This window comes from Zootoca vivipara, chromosome 15, assembly GCF_963506605.1.
Source record: "Zootoca vivipara chromosome 15, rZooViv1.1, whole genome shotgun sequence".
NCBI lineage: Eukaryota > Metazoa > Chordata > Lepidosauria > Squamata > Lacertidae > Zootoca > Zootoca vivipara.
The window spans coordinates 29,568,476-29,591,482 of record NC_083290.1 but is presented as its reverse complement, the minus strand read 5'-3'; the positions used below and the strand labels follow the sequence as shown (position 1 = coordinate 29,591,482).

Genomic DNA, 23,007 nt, shown 5'->3' with positions numbered 1-23,007 from the left:
AGTGATCGCCAAAGAAGAAGAAGATCTTCTAGGGAGGCTCACTGAGTTGGAGAGTCAGGGGTTTAGTGTTTAGTGCTTCTACTTCTAAAGGAGCCCAATTCCAGAAGGTGGTGATGATGGTGGTAGTGGGGGACTTCTGCTCAATCCCATGACATCTATGACATTGGGTCCCACAGAGCTCCATCTTTTCCACTGGGCTTCTCACCATCTACAGTACATGAAACTGTGGGATGAATTTTGGGTTTTGGCTCCATCAGTCTGCAGATGACACTCAAAACAACTGAATAAGGGCCATCTTAGAAGATGTGATGGAGTGCTTGGTTTATCTGTCCAGAGACATGGTGTTCAGCATCTTGTGGGATGGTTGGCTGTCCTGTCAAAGTAATTTGTTTGGAGTCTGGGTGATTCCAATCCACCTCTTTTACTAGAGGCCCAAGAATCTCATTGGCACAGAGTGTCTTTCACCAATTTAAGGATTGCATGCTCCCAGAGAGAAAGAGAGAGAATGGCTACAGTTATCCGTGCTCTGGTAACTTCCATGTTAGACTGCTGCAGTGTGTTGTATGTGGGGCTGCCCTTTGAAGACTAGCTAGTTCAGAATCTAGTTGATAGGCTATGAAACGGGGATGCAACTTGCCAGTGCTTCAAGAGTTCCACGGGCTTCTGGTCTATTTCCGAGAACAAATCAAAGTGCTCGTGTTCGCTTTAAAGCCCTGCATGGCTTGGGACTTGGGTACTTGCAGGAACCTCTCCTCTCACATCAGCCAGGGAATGTACAAAGATATCTCTCAGAAGCCTTCCTCTGGCTGCCTCCCTCAGCTGATGTGAGGTACATGGCTCTGAGAAAGGGCATTTCCACTTTTCAGCTGTGGTGTTACAGTACTTTTATTCTCTCCTGACTCCCCTAGCACCTTCACTGCTCTCTCCACTGCTCTCTCCTAGACAACAGGCAAATGCCCTTTTGATTTTATTGGTATTGAACACTCTGTGCTTCCCCTGCCCCCCAATTTTGCTGTGAGTGGTCCTAGCACTGCTTTACTCTGTTCTTGGTGTTGTGTGTGTGTTTTGTAGAAAACTACCCTAGGAAAGGTGAAACGTGTTAAATAAATAAAGCCTGTTTTCTTGGTATTCAGGAGGGAAACTATATCTTTCTGACTCTGAAGTCTGCACTTGAGGTACTCTAGGACACAAAACCTCAGGCTTGCGGGAGTGAGTCACACTTCATAGAGGCGCTGGAGCCAGATGGTCTAGTTGAAACAAGTGATATGGGGTGGGGGGAAGAGACACATCCAAACTATTATTTGCTTTCATTAACACAGCTAAGGGGTGTGCACACCTATTTGATAAGTACTGTTTTACCTTGGGAGCTGTGTGTGATGGTTTGGGTTTGAAATTAAATCAGGAGTACTATGTGCTGTTTGGAGAAACTTTCCACAACAGTTCCTTGCATTCAGTAGTTTAATTTAGCAATCTAGTATTTTGGGGAACTTAAAAGCTGTGCAATGGGACCCAGGTGGCGCTGTGGTTAAACCACTGAGCCTAGGGCTTGCTGATCAGAAGGTCGGCGGTTCGAATCCCTGTGACGGGGTGAGCTCCTGTTGCTTGGTCTCAGCTCCTGCCAACCTAGCAGTTCGAAAGCACGTCAAAATGCAAGTAGATAAATAGGAACCGCTACAGCGGGAAGGTAAATGGCGTTTCCGTGTGCTGCTCTGGTTTGCCAGAAGCGGCTTTGTCATGCTGGCCACATGACCTGGAAGCTATACGCCGGCTCCCTCGGCCAATAATGCGAGATGAGCGCGCAACCCCAGAGTCGGTCACGACTGGACCTAATGGTCAGGGGTCCCTTTACCTTTACCTTTAAAAGCTGTGCAAGGATTGCCATCATGTTAGACAAGTGAGGTTACACCTGGAGTTTGTGGTATAATAATAATAATAATAAATTTTATTTATTTATTTATACATACCCCACCCATCTGGCTGGGTTTCCCCAGCCACTCTGGGCAGCTCCCAACAAAATATTAAAAACACAATAAAACACCACACATTAAAAACTTTCCTAGCAATTTGTATTCTGGGAAATCCTACCTATATTCTAGTTTAACCTACGAATGTATTTAGAGCCCTGCTAATAATCTCAAAGCTACTTGACAGACTGCATGTAGTTGAGCAGGTTAAGACTTTGGAACATGAAATGCTAGCTAATTAAGTTAACTAGAATAAGCTGTGTGGTGGCAAAGCGGTGCTGACTGAGACCTGGGAGTCCAGGGTTCAAATCCCCACTCTGTCTGAAGCTCACTGGGTGACCTTAGGCCAGTCACTGCCCAACAACTCTGTTGTTGTGAAGATTAAATGAGGGTGGGGAAACCATGTATACCACCATGAGCTCATTAGATGAAAAGGTGGGACACAAATGCAGTAAATTAGTGCTAATAAATACATTCTATTCATGCATTTTGGGGAACATGCTCCAATGGATTTAGTGGGATTGACTTCTGGGTAAATCACATAACAGGGCATTTTAAATAGCCATCAGACCTGTTGATTCTGCTGTGAGTTCCAAATTTTTGGACTTGGGATGTAGGTAAAGCACACCTAACCTGAACTCTATGGCATGTCCAGAGCTAGCATCTTAAAGCCAGTAAGCATTTCTAGGAAGCACTTGGAAGCTGACAGGTGAGATGGATAAATGTTAAATTTTATGCTGTTGTATAAAATTTTGTTGGCATCTGTCTGTCTTGACTTTTGAGAGACAATGGAAGGTGCTTCTGGGAATGAAGTCAAACGAATGGAGAATCACAGCGCCTGTTGTGGCTGCAGAGACTGGTAACTTATAACTGCTGCCTCCTGCATTGTTTTTTGCTGCGATAGCAGCACCCTTGGGGCGCAAGCCTGGGCAGTGTGTATGGAGGTCCTGGGCTGTCCAGACGACAAGACTCCACTTTCGGACTCGCTGATGTGGTCCTAAGGAAATACATTTGGTACCAGCTTGGCTGCAGGAGTTGCTGGAAGGAGGCATACAAGATGCCATCCAACCGTCTCAGGGACTCTGCTCCTTAGCCTTTTCTTCTCCCAAAGATGTCCCACAAGGCAGAAAGTATTGATTTTTCTTCAGGGTTTACCATTTACTCCCAAAGCCCTTCTCACAAATTTGCAAGGCAGCAGAGGTTTAGAACCACAATTTTCCTTCTCTTAGATGAGCTACCTTCCCAGGTTGACAAGCCCCATCTTCCCCTCCTTTCCCCCTACAGCACATGCAGTAACTGCTTCCTTGACTGTTGGACCCACTATTGGTCTCGTTCACTCAATCCGCCAGTCTGTCTCTGCATGCAGGGGAAGTCCCTAACACATGGAAGATCTGAGATTCATTGGCTACCCTCACTCGATTTAGCTGGCCCATTGAAGCTGTTTCCCCAGAAGTGGCTGCTGTTGCATGCTGACAGCTTCCAGAAGAACTGAGTGCAGGATGGGGTCCAAAGGTGGACAAACTGCCCCAGGAGCATGGCATGTCTCCCACCAGAGATACTGCCACTCCCTTAACACTCCACACACCCCTGTATAAAATAGAAACTCAGTAAGTATTTGTGTTATGTTTTGTATATATTTTGACATACCGGTAGTGTTGTCAACTGGTAAACAAAGAAAGCATTTGCATCTATATGCTATATCCTCCATGCCCACTTCTGTAGAATGTATGTAAATAATGTTTTATGAGTGCTTACATTTTGCTACATCTTGTATATTGTCCATGTCAAGTGATTTGCTGTGTGTTTTTAATCCTTTCTCAACACTAACCCAAGTTTTAAAGGACCTGTAACTGCATTTGGCCTTCTCTTCCTCATCTTATTTTCTCTTTGCCTCACCTACTGTTGCCTAAGGCGCAACTACAGGCGACACTGACTGGATCACCCAATATTCTTAAAAGTTTAATAACTGCAATAGTTTGGATTGGGACTGAGGAAGGGAGTTTAATGCACAGTAAGGAAACAGTGTCACTTATTGGTCTGTATCCCCAGCACATTTCAAAAAATCATCTTTTTCCAAGGGTGAAGGGATATTTTATTCCTAAAACATAAGAACTATTCTTTTAAAATCCTTTCTTCATAGCTACCCCTATGGTAAATTTTGAGCAGTTTTTACTGTGTTTCCTAAAGGGGGAAAAAGGACTCACATAGGTTTAGAATAAAGAGCAGTCTGTGTTAACTGTCTTGTGTTAACTGTCACCATCTCTGCAATCCCAACTCATATTCCTTCCCATTACCACCCCTGTTATTTAAGCAGAAGGATATGAGTAGGAACTCCTCTGTTACATTATTTTGAATAAGCTTCTTGTGGGCAGAAGCCTGCCTGTTTTGCAGTTGTAGTTTGGTAAGGTGCCATATATCCTGTTTACTTTTTTGGGGGGAGGGGGGTGTACTTGTACCCTGATAGAGCTAAACACTTTCTAGATTGGCAGCAACACCCTAAATTCATAGCATCAATGGCTGCTAGTGCTGATGGCTGCATTACCTCTAGAAGTAGAAGCAGTATGCTTCTGATAATACCAGTTGCTGGGGCTCACAGATAAGGAGAGTGCTGTTGCATTTCTGTCCCTGCTTGTGGTCTTCACATAGGCATCCCAAGGTGAACAGAATACTGTTGTAGATATGACTTTGGTGTGATCCAGCAGTGCCTTTCCTATGTTACATTTTCAGTAAGACTCAAACTATCAATCTTTCGAGAATTGCCTCTGAATTGGCCAGACCCCAGTGATCTAACTTACCCCTGCTCTGTCAGCTGATGATAGTTCTACCCTTTGGAGAATTATGCCTTGACTCTCAGTGGTAGCTCTGTGATGTATCTCGCCTGCTCTCCAAATCAATATAGGCTGGAGCGCCTCTCCATTCACCCATAAGAATGCACTGAAACATTGGGAGATCGTCCCCCTTACAACTCTTTACTACTTCGATTGGAAGTATGATAGGAAGCCTGGGGTGCTGAGAGTCATTATTCCAATCTTGACTGTTTGTGCTGATGATTGCCCACTGCTGACTTTACCATCCAAACTCAATGGACAGTAAGTCTGATTATTTTACACTCTGCTAAATAGATTGAGATGAAAGGGATATTACCAGAAATGCAGCACACGGAAGGATGGATAGATAGAAAGAAAGGAGCTGGCAAGTTGAGGGCTGCTGTAGCAGCTCTTCTACTTCCTTGGAACTTTACTTCTTTGGAACTTCCTTGTAATGTTTGAAGATTCTTACCATGGGGCATAGGCATGTCCGTCCATTCTTCTGATAGGTGAACTCTTGAGTGGGTCAACCTTGGACTCTTTGCCTCCTTTCTTCAGGTGTGTGTGTGTGTGCGCGCACACACACCTGTAGCGGCCACTTGCATCATTGCCAGATGTTCTGACTGCAACTAGCTCTTGCCTGTTCAGGGCACGCTCTTGTGAATGAAAGTGAGCAAGCTGTGCAGGGGGGGGGGGCTCCGTTGGAACTGTCAGGCAGGGAAAACAAGCCCTAGACTTCTTCATGAGTCAGTTGAATCATTGCCCAAAGTTGCAGGATGGGTAACGAAATTAACACCTGGTGTTTAATTCTACTGCAGAGGAGGCCATGAGAAGGAAAATTTCATATTCACAAATACACATTCTTAATACTGTGGAGTGTTAAGCTTTGAGACTAAGGAGCTTCCTTTTGATTCATCATGAGGTTGCCAAATCACTGCTGCTGCCTTGACAGCGGTCAAACTGAATTTTTTTTTTTACATAGGATATGTTTGTTCTCACTGTGTGAATATAGGTACACTCTTTGAATCTGAGCAGCTCTCATCTTGGAGTGAGCTTGTTGACAAAAGCTGCAGAGATGGCAAAACCAATGGAAGCAACACATTTCCATCTGGAAGGGACCTGAATGGCAGAGTTTTGGGCATCTATAACTCACATGCTTGCAGCGGGCCACGATGATGTGGTAAAGTAGCTCAGCTCTGATCTGTTGCATCTTCCCTCAGCCTGTTGTTTGGTAACTACAGTATAATCAATGAGAGCTGCTAATACTACTCAGCTTAATTTTTCCACCTCTTCAGTGGAGTGTAGCTGGAGCAATGATGAGTAATAGAGTTTTTTGTGTGTGTTCTTGAGAAATGCTGCTCTAACCTTTTTAAGCTTGGATGGGTAGATTGAGCATTTAAATCTCTAGATTTTTCCATTGCATTGGAGTGATGGAGCATTCTTCTCAAGTGAATCACTCTTAACACATAGAGCTTTTTTTTTTTGTAAACTGAAGTCTCTGTAGGAAAGTGACTTTTTACTGAATCTTGGTAGCTGTTTATGTCTCTTGGGCTGCCTTTTTGGCATTGCCAGTTGACTGAGGACAAACCTGAGTGTTGTACTGGTCTCTCTCTCTCTCTCTCTCTCTGTCCTCATGCTATCTCACTGCCCTTTATCGTCCTGAACATTCCAGTGCTGAGATGTGATTCTCCCACACCCACCTCCCCCAATTCCTTTCCTGCAGGCCTGAAAATTTTTGCTTGTTTTTGGTCACATAGAGACAGACAGACAGGCCTCCCTTAGACAGAAAGCCAAGGGTTCTCAAGTGAGAGGAGGAGAGAAATGGGCATGAAACTGTAACTGATACAGGGTTACTATAGAAACCAGCCATTCTTAATAGTGCCCTGCTGCTATTTTGTCGCTTGCTCCAATGGCCTTGGTGTCTTCTGCAAGACCAATGAGGCAAGAAAGTTCCCACCCCCTTTGCAACCAAAAAGAATGGTACAGTCTCTTTTTCTTTAACCTTGGGACTTTGTTCAGTTCTTCAGGTGCCTCAGCATTTGGCAGCTTGGCACTGAGTGGCACTGCCAACTGGTCTCTGGTATTCTCTGCCAAGCGCAGCACAGGAAGCACTGCTAAGCCTGTGTACAGTCCTGAAAATAAGTGTTCAGTAAACATATGGTTGAAAGGGAGACATGGAGCAGAAGAGCTGAAAATGCAGGGGTATCTAGTGCTCTCTTTGCCAGGCCCTGGAAGTGTTTTGAGAGCCAAGGCCCCCAATGCCTGGGAAGGCATACTCTTCCAGTTCTGGCTTTGGGTGCCTGTCTGCCAGTAATGCAACTTGATGCAGAAAACTGCCTTCTCCTTGATGATGTTTGTCCAGATATTTACACTTCTTTCCACAGTCTGATCTAATCATTGTATCATAAACCCCTTCATGGTTGTGTGATGTTGGGTGTACTAAGCCTTCCGTTTTCAGGAGGTGCAAAGCAGAAGGAAAATAATAATGCTTTCCCCCCTTCTGCTTATTCATAACTGGTATGAGACATCTATCTGTGGGCTGGCAACAGTTGGCCCTGCCTTCCATGACACCAGAGGACTTGATTCCTCCTCAGGCTTCTTCTGTTGGCTTTGGCGCTCTTACGTCACAAAGGGGTGGGGCAAGCAAGGGCCATGCAGCTGAACTCAAAGCGTGTTAGGGATCCCTTAGAACTGAAATCCCATTTTCAAGGAGTAACTTTTGCTTTCATTGTAGAAGATAACACACCTTGGTGCAAATCAGCTGTTAGTTTTTTGGAAGCCTTTGGTGGCAAAGCCTGTTAGGCTAGCCATGGGTAGATGCTGCTGCCTGTGGTTGTATGTTCATATTGCTGCTTTCTGTAAAAAGCAGTTTAGAAAAGGTAACTTCGATTAAAGCCAGTGTGTGCTTCCCTCATTCCTATCCCTGTTTCCTCCTTGCTTTCTCATAGGAGGGACTCTAGCTCAGTGGTAGAGACATGCTGCTTTGCATGCAGAAGGTTTCAAGTGCAGAATCTCTCCATATTCAGTCTTGGTTAACTTGGCTGGAAAGGCTATTTCTTTGCCTAAGGCAATGGAGAGAGTTTCTTTGTCACTCAGCAATATTTGACCAGAGCAGGGGTAGGGGATCTGTGCCCCTCCAGATGTTGCCATGCTACAACTCCAACCATCTCTGCCCCTTGACTATGCTGGCGGGCTACTGGGAGAGCCACCCCTAGGCTGGTTACCAAGCTTATGCTGGCAATTAAGCAAATACATGTAATAAGGGATCTCTGGTTTTAAATGTTTTCATGGCTTTTGTTGTGTAAATGTACAGGTATATTTGTTGTAAACTGCTATCATGTTGTTTTGTGAACAGCTGTGTACAAATACTTCTTGATAAATAAATAAATAAATAAATAAATAAATAAATAAATAAATAAATAAATGTAAGGCCCACTTCCCACCAAGAAACATTCTCTTCCAGCACTCCTGATGCTGGGCGCTGGCAGCTTCTGACACACATGTTATGTCTGCTGCTTTTCAAATCCATGGACCAGCTATTATGAAAATGCATAAGTGTCTTCTCACTAAAGCTACTTTCTGCTTTAGGGAAATAGGTTGGTGCCTCCATGCTGGGGGCTTACTGTGCAACTGAACTTCAGCCACAACACAAGCCATCTACTCTTGTTTTTCCCCCCTGGCATTTGGGGCGCCTTCTCAAATTGCTGCTGCTCCTATAAATTCTTAATGCTAGTCAGGGAAGTGGTTGGGCACTGACTACCTCTGCTACGGTAGTTGCAAAGTGTCAGCACAGGTTAGGCTGACCAGTTTTCAAGAAGTTTGTTTGCTGAACGTGTCTGAGCCCTGTGATCTTTGATTGGCTGTGAATTTGGCTCTTACGGTACTTCCTGGTGTCTGGCTCTTATTTTCATGCCTGTGCATTGGGAACATATTCTTTGGAATAAGGAATGGTTATGCAAAGCTCGCTTTAAAACCCCTGATGTCCAATAAGTTCTTCTGGGTTTTCTTGCGAGGTGAGAAAGGAAAGTGGGCGGAGGGGAAAAGATGGTTTAAATATTGTGAAACAGTGAGAAGTGAGACATGGAATACAAACAATAATTTGGGCTGGGCAAGAAATTCTGCATCCTATTTGTGGGTGATGAAATGGGGTGGCGGGGGGAGGATCAATTGAATTTTCCAACAACCGCGAATGACTGAAAAAAAATCTCAAACATTATATTCTAATAAATGTTGGCTCTGTTCATACTGAAATTAAATTGTCTTCTTTGGTTCTTACTAGTGTCTGAAGGAATACAGTGGACTCAGAGGAGAGCTGGAAGGAGGGAGGGGCCAAGTTCACACTTTTCTTCAGCAATCTTAAAATAATAAATCTTAAAATATAAAATATCAAAATGGGCCCTGCACATGCGCCCATTACTTCACAGGCAGAGGCTGGAACCGGACATTTCACCAAGTATTCTCCAAGGGCCCCCGAAATTCTCCCAACAGTTTGCAGGGAGCCCATAGAAATCTTTTATTGAAAATTCTTCAGCCCAACCCTAAGCACCATACTTTCCAAGGTAAGCCACCTCCTTACAATGAGGGAGTCCTTTAATTTTTAGGGATCCGTTTTGAAGTCTACTCACTCTTTGAAAAAACAACCTACCTGCCCCCATAGCTTAACCTCTATGCAAATGCTTTCTATTCCATCTCTTCACCTCAACCTCCTGTCATGTATTACCATCCCCGAAGCTCTCAGGCTTGTGATATGCATGAGTATGAATAATGGCCCCCAAAGCCCACAAAGGGGGCTGAGTCTTCAGTGGCGTTTTTTTTCTGTTCACAAAAATAGATACAGCTGAACTGCTTGTGCTTAATCCTACTGTTGTCATCAGCTGGTTGTGGCTTGGAGCTTGTGAAGGGAGGGTCAAGCACTGAACATCCTGTGCGTGTGAATCGGAGAGTGCTCTGGACCAGGACTGTGGGAAGGTGACTTTCTACAGTGACGGCAGCACGGGAGTTTCTGCTGACGGATGGCAAGGCAGCATTTAGCTTCCACTGACAGATCTGGCTTGTGTATTGTGAAATGGGATCTCCTGCAAAGTGAGCAGCCAAGAAGCTTCTCTACCTGACTCAACGTTTATTGTGGTTGTGAGGGGGCAGATGAGCTCAGCAGGGTTTCCTGGGGACATAACCCACCCACCTGCTAGGGGAGGGGGCAGCAGCATGAAGGAACTCACTGTCTCAACTGCCCTCTGTGTCAAAGAAGGAAGCACTAACAATGCCAAAGCCAAGAGGCAAAGGCCTCAGTTACACTTCCCTTATTTAAAATTATAAATGACATCCCAAGTGATAAAGCTGTATTTGGCCTTTATTCAGGTGGGGTTGGTTAAATGGAGTCTTGAGGTGGCTAAAAATTTAGGGTTGACTGCTAGCGACCATTGTGTTGTAGCAAGTGACTGGTAACGTTATTACAATCTCTCGGACCAGGAGGGGGAAAGTTCAGGTCCTCTTTGCAAGACAGCTCTGGTGGTGGGGCTTCTTAATGTGCAGCTTCCACTGCTATAAACACTGCCTGTCACTGCTGTCGACATCCTGGTAATGGTTCCCTCTGGAGAACAAGGTCACAGCAAAGGATTCCAGTGAATGCAGGGAAGAACAGAAATGTGATCTGAAATTCCTTCGAGCTGGCTCATCCTGCACTCTTGATGTGCAGGGGAGGGACATTTGCGTCACTGTGCCTTGCATAAGGACATGGGGCTGCAGCTCTGGCAGTTGTGACAGTCTTGGAAGGCTGCTGCTAATTGGCTGTTTGTGTGCCCAGTGGAGAGAGGCACAGCAGTGTTTTAAGCTAGTTTGGCAGAGCTATAGAAAGCTCTTGTTTTTCTGAGCCTGCTATCTTCCTCTGAGAGCTGGAGCTTTAGGAGCATCTGCCCCTGCCCTGACAATATGAAAGTAAAATGTTTCTGTCGGTGGGGGGCAAATGTGTTTTGCCTTAGTTGTTGAATTCTCCCATCAGTGGCAAGTCTTCTCCTCTGTCCAGAGGCAAATGCTGGTTTTCTGTTCTTTTCCTTACATTACAACAGAATGTGGTCCCTTTGGAACCATTTTGGGTTCAGAGAGCATCAACCATTAACCTACTTTGTATTTATTAAATGAAACCAAAACCAGAATACAGTGGTACCTCTGGTTAAGAACTTATTTTGTTCCGGAGGTCTGTTCTTAACCTGAAACTTTTCTTAACCTGAGGCACCACTTTAGCTAATGGGGCCTCCTGCTGCCGCTGCGCCGCCAGAGCATGATTTTTGTTCTCATCCTTAAGCAAAGTTCTTAACCCAAGGTACTATTTTTGGGTTAGTGGAGTCTGTAACCTGAAGCGTTTGTAACCTGAAGCGTTTGTAACCTGAGGTACCACTGTAGACCCAGCAGTAGCTCCTCATCCCAGTGTGTGGTTATTAGCCTTCCTTAGCCTAGTGCCTCCAGATGTTTTGGACTACATTTCCCATCATCCCCAGCCAGCGTAGGCTAGGGCTGATGGGAGATGTAGTCCAAAACATCTGGAGGGCACCAGGCTGGGGAAGGTTGTTCTAAGGACAACTGCCTGCTAAACAGTAGCGTTCCCTCAGCACCCTTCTCCATCCTAAGAGTACAGGAGTCTCTTTGCCTTAGCACACTCCCCCTGCCCCAATAAAGGTTTAACAATTTAAGACAGTAGCAACTGGTCTCATGGTAAGGCCATCTGTTTTTGGAATAATTGCAGCTCAGTCCAGAATGTTTATAGTTGGGAAATTGGGTTTTTTTCCTGAATCAAGGAAGAAAAACCTAAAGGGTTAGGCGGTAAAATGCAATCTTAAAAATTATTTCTGAATTGATACTTCACAATCCCCCTGCTGTTGATAGGACAGGATAGCTTGATTGAGACACAATACCTTTTTGATCACGGTACTCTCATTACCAACACTCAGAGCTGTCTGGAGGTTTCTTGGACTCTGAGCCCAAAGACCGATATGGTAACGAGAGCAAGAAGAAGAATTTGGGCATGGATTGGTCAAAGATCTAAGGGGGAACACATATCACTTGGGTCACAGTATCAACCCCAGCACTGTATGTTGCTTTCAGGTGTCTCTTTACACACATGTAATTGGAGGGCAGGAATATATCTGTGGTTAGAAACAGATTTTACAAAACTCCTGAGAATGGGTAATGATATATAACAGGCAACACAGTGGTTCATTGTTAAGTATAAGGTGGCAACTGTTTACTTCCAGGAGGGATTGAATCAGCTAAGGCAGAACTAATGGTGATTAAAAATTCATTTTCTTGCAGCTATTTCAATGCTGCTTATTTTTTTAAAGGCATTTATTACATTTATATACCACCTTTTTTCTTCCAAGGGTTGTGGGGTACATGGTTCTCCTTCCCATTTCATCCTCACAACAACCCTGTGAGGTAGTTTAGGCTGAGAGGTGGTGATTGGTCCAAGGTCACCCAGCGAGCTTCAAAGCTGAGTGGGGATTCAAACCCTGGAAGATTGGTGAAGAAAACAGAGGCATGATTGAACAAAAGAATAATCTGAGATGGTTTTTCTATAGATAACAGGAGCATATTGCGAACACGATCATATGCATCATTGTACTCTCATTGAATGTAACCTGGTCAGCTTCCATGTTAAAGAACAAATTCACTCATTCATTTATGAATTCTATTATCAAAGAATTGTAGAGCTGGAAGGGACCCTACTCCAACCCTTTGCAATTCAGGAATTTCAGCTAGATCATACATGGCAGATCGCCATCTAAGCTCTGCTTAAAAACCTCCAAGGAAGGTGGAGATTTGGAAGAAGAAAGACTAGTGTAGAAGCTATTGTTTCTTTGTGAAAGGGGCACCTGGACCTGAAGAGGAGATCTATAGCCTTGGAGGTTTCAGCTGCAGTGTGATAGTCCAGGGATGCCCCTGCCTCATTACAGTGTGTGGAATTCTTCATATTGCAAAAAAGCTATAAGATGCAGAGCTCCATTGCTGCCAGTCTCTTCCCAGTCGAACCTCTTTAGTGAGTTTGGAAGCCTTTCCAGTCAGGCTTTCATACTCATTAATTCTCCTGCCTTGTAGACTGACTAATACTCCCATCCTACAGGAAACAAATTTGGGTCTCTAACATGGATGCAAATTAAGAGTAGTTTTAAGTTCCCTCTCTTTTGATTTCCTTAAGTTGCCCATATGCTGCATTTGAACACCGTGTGCTTCTTGCTCCAATATTTTGGCCATGCTGGTGATATGCTATAGATAACCAGTGTGGGGCCGTGGATCAACTGTTGCACTTGAACTGGGCTGTCTTGGATTCAAATCTCTGCTCAGCTATGAAGCTTTTTGAGCAAATCCTGATCCTACAGGGTCCTGGGTCCTTAGAGAAAAAGCAAGACAGAAGCACATAAAATAATACCTGACTGAGAGAATGGCTTTATCCTTTGAAACTCATAGGATTGCTTGTAGATTGATGGCATATTGGATGTGCGTTCAGCAAGTCTTGCTAACTGGTATCTGTCAACAAATGCTTGGACATTTATTGTCCCCAGCTTCCAAGCCTTATCTGCAAATTTGATCAGCATTATATTGTGTAGTATATGCCAAAGGAGGTGTATTTTAAGATTTATTTCCAATACAGTCATACCTTCAGGTTGCGTACTTTCAGGTTAAGTATGCAGCAGACCCAGAAGTGTTTACTTCTGGGTTCTGCTGCATGTGCATGCGCAGAAGCGCTCTATTGGCGTTTTGCGCACACACACCATCACTGCTCGGGTTAAGTACTTTTCGGGGTGCGAATGGCAACCCGGAACCAATTAAGTACTTAACCCGAGGTACTACTGTATTTATAGACTGCTTTTGCCATAGATGGTCACAAAGCAGTTCATACAACAATTATCTCGGTGAAAGGCAGGGGTGCCCAAACGTTTTTCAAAGAGGGCCAGATTTGATGAAGTGAACATGCGTGAAGGCCTACCAAAGTTTTTAAGGATTGAAGTTGTTGAGCTTTTTTTTTTTTTTTTACAATATTACCCCAGGACATATACTGCCACGAGGGCCAGATTAAATCGACCGGCGGGCCAGATTAGGCCCTTGAACGAACTTTGGACATGCCTGCTCTAAGGAGATCATTCCTTCCATTCTGTGATTATGTGTGTGATGTAGACACCTCAGTGAATGATTAAAAAATGAGCCTCTTTTCTGATTTTAGATTTCTTAGAAATTGTATGATTGATCCGAGAGGGTTGTAAAACGGTTTTCTGATACGTTATTATGATCTGAGTTAGCGCAGGTTGTATGAAGCCCCTGAAATGGCTTCCTTCTTGGGAATGTTGTGTTTGGTCTCTCAGCAGTTTGAGCAAAGCTTCCATTCTAAACACATTAATTGCTGAAATGTGGAATATGGGAACTCTCTGTGTTTCTTAGCCTCTCCTTTCTCAGGCCCCAAATATACTTCTTTGCCACCAGCTCACCTCACTGCTGTTTACTAAACAGCCTCCTCCTACGTGTATCTGTAAATGGGAGAGCGCAAGTCATCCTGCCCCTTTGCAAATCCCAGCCAGCTCCTGTGGAAACTGTGACCTAAGAGCTGCAAGTGTCTCTAACAGACCAGGTGTCGGCTTTCTGAGTAAGATCGTGGCTATAATGCAAGGCTAGCAGCCCTTGTGATTAAGTAGCAAATGTCAGCTAGTGCAGATAGGATAACATTCCACGGCTGCTCAGCACTAACCCAGGAATTAGCTGGTGATAGCATTTCAAGAATTTTTTGGTCGTTCTTGGAGAAACAAAAGGCTGTCACTTGGATAGCGTCCTAGTCCATGAATGGCAAGACCAGGAGTGTTTTAATATTTTCCTTCTTTGATTGCCATTTATCTGTTAAATTATTTAATTTTTGCCCATTTGAAGAAAATGTGTTTATGTGGTACTCTGACCCAAATTTGTATAAAATGGGTATGTCATCTAGAAGTCGTTGACTGCCAACACGACCTTTCCGCTTGCATTGGAAACTGCCTCAATGCCCCATTGCTAGGCATTGCGAGGCCAGAGCAGCTGGTGGTTCAGTTCCATGGGCTGACATGGGAATTTAACACAGCCCCCCAAATGAGAAAACGTAACTTGGCCTCTGAATCTACACATTGTTTCAGCTTTGGCTGCCTTGGGGACTTTTGAAATGTTTGATCAGGAGAGGTTGCGAGTGTCTCTTTGGATGGGTAAGTGGTTTTGGAAGAGATTGGGGGCGGGGGGTAACCCTGTTCTTGTGATAAAGTGCCTGGAGGCTCATTTTTGTTCCACTGGAATGCCATCTTGTTTGAACATAGGGTTAGATCTCAGAAATATCCCCAAAAGAGAGAAACGAGAAGCCATTGGAAAGTGGTGAAAATGTTACCCCCACCCATTAGATATGTTGCTGAGTTCATGTGAGCGTTCTTCTATGCTCTACTTCTGGTATAAAGAGTGGCTATTGGAAGTCTTTCTGGTGCTCTCGGCCACTGATTTGCAGTTGTAGAATTGAAATGCTGGAAACTACCACAGTTTGCAAGAGCCCAAATGGTTCTTTTACTTTACAGTGGTTCCCATAGAAACTGCTGGGTGATGGCAGCAAATAGCATAGAAGATGCTTGTCAAGAAAATCTTCTAACTTCCTCTCAGTTTCTCACATCAACTAATCCAGAGATTAGCCCTGCATATGTTGTTGGACTTCATCTCTCATCAGATGCAGCCATGTTTAGCTACTCTTACTATCATTCTTTCCTCAAAGGGTCATATTTTAGTGGTAGAGCTTTACATTGAAAAGGTCCCAGACTCAGTCCCTGGTGTCACCAGGTGGGACTGGGAAAGAAACACTGCCTAAAACCTGGGAGCTGCTGCTAGTGAGTGAGTGTACCTTTCTCTCTTATTAGATCACTCCCACAGGTATTTTATAGGTGACTACATTGTTCTACTGTGTCCACTTTTTCCTATCTGGCAATGTTAGCATGGCCTCTTTTGTGAATTCTGTAGGGGGGAAATCAGATAAAAACTGGGCAAATAAATTAATATAAATCCCAGGTCTTTAGAGGGCTGAGCTCTTTCATTTTAGATATGTGGAGGAGCAGTTTTTCAGCACCACCTTGTGGAATTGGCCCTCAAGGAATGACTGGAGATGCCAAAGTGCGGTGCCCCAACTACAGTTCAATTATGTGCTATAAAAGGATCCTGTGGTAAAGCTACTCAGAGGGTCTGAGAATTAATAGAGATGTACTCCTCTTGGCTATCTCCTGGTGCAGGTCATCCACCAGAGCAGGGGTAGCTACCTAGTGTCCTCCAGATGTTGTAGCCCAACTCCTATCATCCCTGAGCATTAGCCAACAACATCTAGAGGGCACTACATTGGTTTTTCCTATCCTAAGGTGACCAAGACAGTTTCAGTCCTGAAACCAAATCAGAAGCTAGATTGGAAATGATAGCAGATAATCAGCCTCATTCAAGAAAGTTCAGAATTGGGCCATCACCACCACATGCTCAGGCACCTTGCTTGAATATAGCACATTCAAAACTGGTCCAGTGAAGGCTTCCACAGAAGGGATTGCACAGTACTGGGGCCACACTTCCCCTCAGGTATTATTAATTGCCTTGGTATCTGTATAAAGGCTGTTAATGACATTTTTAATGCATAAATAGTCCTGAGCTAGATGGTCCAGCTTGACATAAGCCTGCTTTTTGTGTTCTTCTAAATACATTAGAAAATCAATTTGGGGTTGCTAACTTCCAAGGGGCAGCCTTTCTAAGAGAATTTCCACCCAAGCCAACCCTTGTCAACTCCTCTTGGTTGTGATGGTTGTTTTGAGTTTTGTGCATGTGGCTGCTGAGCAAGGAATTATTGGGCCACGCTCATAAGTCTTGTTACAATTTCGTTTTGAGAGTCCACTTCCTTGCTGCAGAGGAGTTTGCCCTCCTGGTTTGGCTTCCGATCTCCTACTCCTGGCTGTCATGTGTGAAAAGTGATGTGTGTGCACACTAGTTTTTGTAAATACTTTTACAAGTCTTTGCACCAAAAGTATATACAGCAGCCTTGTATATATTTCTATACCCACTTGTGTGCACGCCAGTCTTGTAAAGAAACGTGTCTAGGCCCATGTGTGTCTTATTCCATTGCCGTATCAAAACTACCATACCCACAACCTAAAGTGAAGTGGCAATTTGACAGAGATGCCTCTGCCTGTCACTTTGGATCATCTTTTGTCTGCTGTTGCATAACAGAGGGTGAGGTCTTCTTGCCCTGAGCTTAGCTGTTGTGGACTGTTACAGCATGTTAAATCCTGCATGAGCTGGGGCCCACTGGCCTCCACTTTGAACACGGGGAGGAGGAGACTTCAGTGTAACAGCTCAACCAGAAGCTGCTGCTAACAATTTACTCAGCTTCTCTGGCTGGAGTTGTGTAAAAGGAGCTGTTGGACGTAATGACAGATTCCTCTGGAAACTGCTGCCAGTTGGATGCATGAGCCAAGCCATCCCACGCATCATCTCCTCCTGGAGGCCATGTGGTATAACTGGTGCTGTGCTTTGGGAGGTGCTGAGCAACCCTGGGGCCTGGGGCTCTAAGAGCAGCATGCCCTGGGTTGCGTGCCAGCTTGCTTGACTTGATGGCAGGAGCCTTAGTTAAAATACTTGGCTTTGGGCACTCTAGGGGTGAGCAGGAAGAGGAAATGAGGAGGTGTCCAAGAGTGAAAGCTGCTGTTGCTCTTGCTTTGTGATTGTCCAAGTTATTGTCAGCTGCCTTCCTTAGAAGCTCGCCCTTGGAGAGCCTCCTTGGTGACACAATGCTCTTTTGAGTGTGATGCTAGTTTTTGTGCATTGTCTGACCCATATGGTGGAAGCACAGGAAACCCATTTGCAGAAAAGTATTTATTATAAGGTGGGGAGTGATAAACACTTTTGGCGAATAGCATTGATGGTGATGCATCTCTCCTGTGCATGCAGCCACACAGGCCTTTCTTTTAACTCTTCCTCACCAAGTTACCTCCTGTGAACTCTCTTGAGACAGTTCCAGAGCTAGGCACGAATGCTGCTCCACCTTTTCCAGCACCTCTGTCCAGCTTCCTTGGGTGATTTAGCAACCCCCACCCCTCATTCCGCCTGCCTTGTCTGTGTTTCAGCAGAATGATTTCTCAGAGCTTGTCAGTCAGCAGGCTTATTGGCAGTTCTTGGCATGCAGTGTTCTCAAGGCAAAAACTGCTGTGACAACATGTGATTCTCCCAAGCTGCTAAACAACTCTGCCTGACGTTCCAGCTTCTCTCTTATGTCGTGCCAGTGCGTAGCAGCTGTACTGGGCTCCAGTGCTTCTGGCAGCAGTGCAAAGCCTGGTAATCTAAGAAACACATTCATTAAGGGACAGGTTATCTCGTGAGCAGGTCCCATAGCTGGCAGAGGGAATGTCTTGGCCAGGGTAGCAGCAGTGTTTGGCACAGACGTTGCTACCACTGCTGGCTGCTGGTTCTGGGTGAAGTAGCAGGGGCTACTCTTTGATTTCATGGGCTGCACGCCTCCATTTTATGAGAGCACACCACTTTTAATATGGTATTTTATCGCTAAATGTTTGGCAGCCTGACACAGTTGGACAGAGACTGCCTTTGGTTTCATTCTTGAGTCCTTGGCAGTTGTGCAATGAAATCATTTTGTGTTCGTGAAGCACTTTCACTGCAAGGGATTGAAAATGTTTATGTGGACATGTAGCAGCTCTCTCTCTCTCTCTTAACAATCCTGTAACAAGCGCTGCTTCCACTACCAAGAAGAAGACAACCATTACTGCCGCCAGTGTACCTGCAGCTGCACAGCCATTTTTTTATGTTCCAAAGGGGTTCTTTAGAGGTTCCTCTGCAACTTGCTCAGTAGGTTCCCCATGCTGCCATCTCCTTCTTGTCTTTTAAATTGGTCCATTTCACTTGTTCTGCTGTGCTTCCAAGTAATTTAGCTGCAACAAGTTCACTGATGTGGCCACGTATGCCTATCTGAGATTTGAGTCAACAAAAATCTAGCCAAACGAAAAAACTTTTGTATTAAAAGGAGATGGGGGGGGGGTTGTTCCAGCTTTATCACATAGCTGGTTTCTGGAAACTGATACCAGTTTCTAGGAACTGGACATACAGTTCCACCCTTCCATTTGGTCATCTCTTAGTTCCAAACACACACAATTTGCCACAGGAAGGAAATCTTGCCAATCCTTCAGCTCTGCCATTCTCTGCCAGAGAATGCACATCCAACCCCATGCTGTACCACTGCATGGCTGGTTGTATGGACTTAAATGTTACCAATACACCCAGCTGAGCTCCCTTAATTAGCACCCATGTTAGCTCTTTGATCCAAACTCTTGCTTATGAAAAGCATTTTTTGCTCCTGAAGAAATGGCTTTTCCCTTTCCTCTTTGGTTTCCAGGCAACCTGGCCTTTTGCAAGATCACAGCACCCCGATGACGTCTGTGCTGGCCTCCCCCCTCATTCTTTCTCTCTCTCCCCTTCGGAGGTTCGGAGCTGAACACATGTGAGCTGTTTTTCCTCTTCCCTCCCACGTGCTATGGTACATGTGTGGGAAAAGGCAGCTTGGAGGACGGAACAGCTCTGCTTGGATCATCTGCTTTGTGCCAGGCCTTTCTGTGTTTGTGTTTCCTTGATTAAAATGGTTGCCTCGTGAACTCACTTCTCATTGAGCTTTATGCTGCTCTTCCTGGAGGACCGAGGATGTGCTGCTGGCAATCTTTTCCCAGAGCATCCTGTACAGTCATGGTGGCTTAGCAGGGGTGGTTTTGGCACAGATGGAAGCAGACTCTCTGAAGAGGTGACATGAAGGAAGTCCCTTCCAGGAATAAGTGGGTGTGGGATCTGAGCTAGCCCCCAAGCCAGTGAGGCTCTGATCTGGCCAGGAGCCTGGTACTCTGTGCAAAGGCAAGGTCACAGGGAGGCAAGGTTAAAAGCAGCAAGGACAGGGATGATCCAGAAATAAGCAGGGCAGAGATCTGGGGTTGAAGAAGCAGGAAATTCCCGGTAATGTAAGCCTCTTGTTGAGTCCCCAAAATATGTGTGGGGTTTTGCAAGTAATGCAGACTTGTGGAAATGCAGAGTTGTGGGCATGTGCAACTTGTGGTTGACCCCCGTGCTGAAAACTTGTACCATTCTGCCAGGCCAAGTCAGATCCTCCCAGGCAGACTAGCAGGGAACTCACTTCAATATATTTATCATTTTTTCTCCTTGCTTTTCAATGTGCCCCTGCCCCCAACAAGCCCCTGACATAAACTAGGTTTTTTCCCCCTTTGGCACACAACTGATTTCCTGGCATTCAAGGCCAAGGCAAACATCTTGGGAATAGGTTATCTGCAACTTTCTTCAAACAATTAGGATAAAAGTGCAGAGTTTTGGTCAAGAGCCAGGTTTGGGGTTCCTAAATGTATATCACCTTTGTCTTCCAGCTAAGAGCTTCCTTTCTTGGAGACAAAAGAGAAACCTTGGACCAGGAGACCAGCTAGAGATTCCATTCCAATCTCTCAAAAAATGTATTTATTTCATTCATTTGGTTAAAGTACTGTTACTCTACACTTCCCTGCAAAAAGGTTCTCAGAGGTTACAAAAATCAGATGCAATACAGTCCCTGCCCACAGTCTACAGCAGAGCTTTCCAAACTGTGTGTCGTGACACGTTAGTGTGTCAGCTGCAGTATGTAGGTGTGTCGAGCAAACACTCCCCGTGCTCCTCCCGGGGCTGGAAAGGGGTTAGTTTAACCTCCAGTTTGCTAGTAAAACTAAATTAAAGGTAAAGGTAAAGGGGCCCCTGACCATCAGGTCCAGTCGTGTCCGACTCTGGGGCTGCGGCGCTCATCTTGCTCTATAGGCCGAGGGAGCCAGCGTTTGTCTGCAGACAGCTTCCAGGTCATGTGGCCAGCATGACAAAGCTGCTTCTGGCGAACCAGAGCAGCGCACGAAAACGCTGTTTACCTTCCCGCCGGAGCAGTCCCTATTTATCTACTTGCACTTTGATGTGCTTTCGAACTGCTAGGGGGGCAGGAGCAGGGACGAGCAACGGGAGCTCACCCCATTGCAGGGATTCGAACCGCCGACCTTCTGATCAGCAAGCCCTAGACTCTGTGGTTTAACCCACAGCGCCACCTGGGTACTGTGTCACAAAATGATGTATGTATGTCTGAAAAGTGTGTCACCAACATGAAATTATTATTATTAATAATAATAATAATAATAATAATAATAATAATAATAATAATAATATAAGTAAGTAATATATTATTATTTATACCCCGCCCATCTGGCTGGGTTTCCCCAGCCACTCAACAAAATATTAAAATACAATGTGGTCTATTAAACATTAAAAGCTTCCCTAAACAGGGCTGCCTTCAGATGTCCAAAGCTTGGACAGCTCTGGTCTACAGTCTGAAAGACATGGCACATATGGGAAAAGAGATGGGGAGGGAAAAGGCAAGTTTGGGCACCAGTTCTGCAATGGAATAGTTCAGGCAGTCTGATGGAAAGACGGCTGCTGATTGACAGGTGGTAGAAAGCCAGAAGCAGCTTGTCTCCCAGCACAGGCGATGGCCTGCTTCCAGATGGCGTATGGTACGACCTATTTCTTATAAGGTTCACACAAATGATTGAACCAATCTAAAGTGCAGTAATAAGAATGTGTAATTTATCCTTTGGGAGGTGGTGGCGGCAAGTCACATCAGGGGATTTCTGCGGGGAATGCTGCGACTAAGCTGTTGTGCGTCGCTGCTGTCTCACTGGTACTCCTCTGCTGCCATTTCCTAGCATGCCATTGGTTTCCCAGGCAAACTGGCCACCTCTGCGAAGCTACAGATTGGAACAAAGACTCTTAGGGTTGGCATGCCAGACATCTGGCAGATCCTGTCAAGTGACTGCCTAATATTTGATGGCAGCCAAATATTGTCAACTATTCTCTGAATCCAAGAATGCCACACTTTTGCTAGTGGCTTGCTTGTTAATTTCCTGGTGATGTCATTTGTTAGCCAGGGCAGGAGTGAGAGCTGTTTGGCTCTTGAGTTGGCAGAAGTCAGTTCCAAGCCTCGCAGCACAGGAAAGCTTCTCCTGCTGGCTGCCTGCTAAAGATAAACACAAGGAGTCAGCAGTAGTGAAAGGGTAAACTGCAATTTTCTTAAAAATTGTAACTGTAGGGCAGCCTTCCCCAACCTGATGTTTTGGACTACAACTCACATCATTCCTGACCATTGGCAATTGTGATTGGGACCAAGAACATTCGAAGAGCCCTAGAGCTAGAACAGACTAAATGGGCTCATCTAGTCCAGCTTCCTGTTCTCACAATGGCCAGCCAGTCTGCAAACAGGATCTGAGTGCAACAGCAGCATTCTCACCATTGATGAGTCGTAGCAGTTAGTACGGTATTCAGAAGCATACTTCCTTTGCCAGTGGAGTGGAGGTAGAACATAGTCATTATGGCTGCAGCGTTCAAATTTTGCCAGGTACATTTGTGACCAAGTGAAGATGCCTGGGTGCCAGGATGGCGCCTGATGTCTCCACCATCTTGGGGATTCATGCTTGGGGATCCTTGGACCTCGACTGTTTTCACACACTAGCAATACATCCTGTAGAATTCTATCCGTTATATTTTATCTGCACAATCAGAATGAATCTCAGGAACCAAAAAATCATATTGAAAAATACAACCTCAAAATGGCAACTAGGCATTCCATTTTGGCGACTATAACCCTGGTTTAAGGAGCCATTTGGTGCCTAGCTTATACAGGTGAAACTCAGAAAATTAGAACATCGTCGAAAAGTGCATTTATTTCAGTAATGCAACTTAAAAGGTGCAACCAATATATGAGGTAGATGCATGACATTCAAAGCAAGATATGTCAAGCCTTTATTTGTTGTAATTGTAATTATTTGTCGTTAGGCAGGTCAATTATAAATGGAATGTAATTAATGAAATGTAATAGCGATGTTTATTTTTGTATTATTGTAACTATTTGTTTTATTACTGTGGAATTTCCAAAAGAAAGCATTTGTAAAAATTAAAAGAAAAAATAATAATAAGTTGCATTACTGAAATAAATGCACTTTTCGACGATATTCTAATTTTCCGAGTTTCACCTGTATATCTGAGTTTCTAACACTGTGTGGCTGGTAGCTGTTCATATCCCTATACTCCATGGTAGCTGAGTTTAACAACATCGGGAGGGCACTTGGTTGGGAAAGGCTGCTGTTGCGTGATCAAAG

General features: G+C 44.7%; 1 protein-coding gene across 3 annotated transcripts in view; it reads left to right on the top strand.

Annotated features, from left to right (window-relative positions):
* Positions 1-23,007, top strand: part of SIK3 (SIK family kinase 3) — a 94,533-nt gene that overhangs the window by 19,157 nt on the left and 52,369 nt on the right. The window contains exon 1 of one of the 3 annotated variants that reach the window (XM_060268641.1): positions 1,716-20,295. The exons of the other annotated variants lie outside the window; for them this stretch is intronic. The gene's annotated coding sequence lies outside the window, so the exon portion shown is untranslated. Of the gene's footprint in view, positions 1-1,715; positions 20,296-23,007 lie in introns of those variants that run through there. 3 annotated transcript variants of the gene reach the window in all.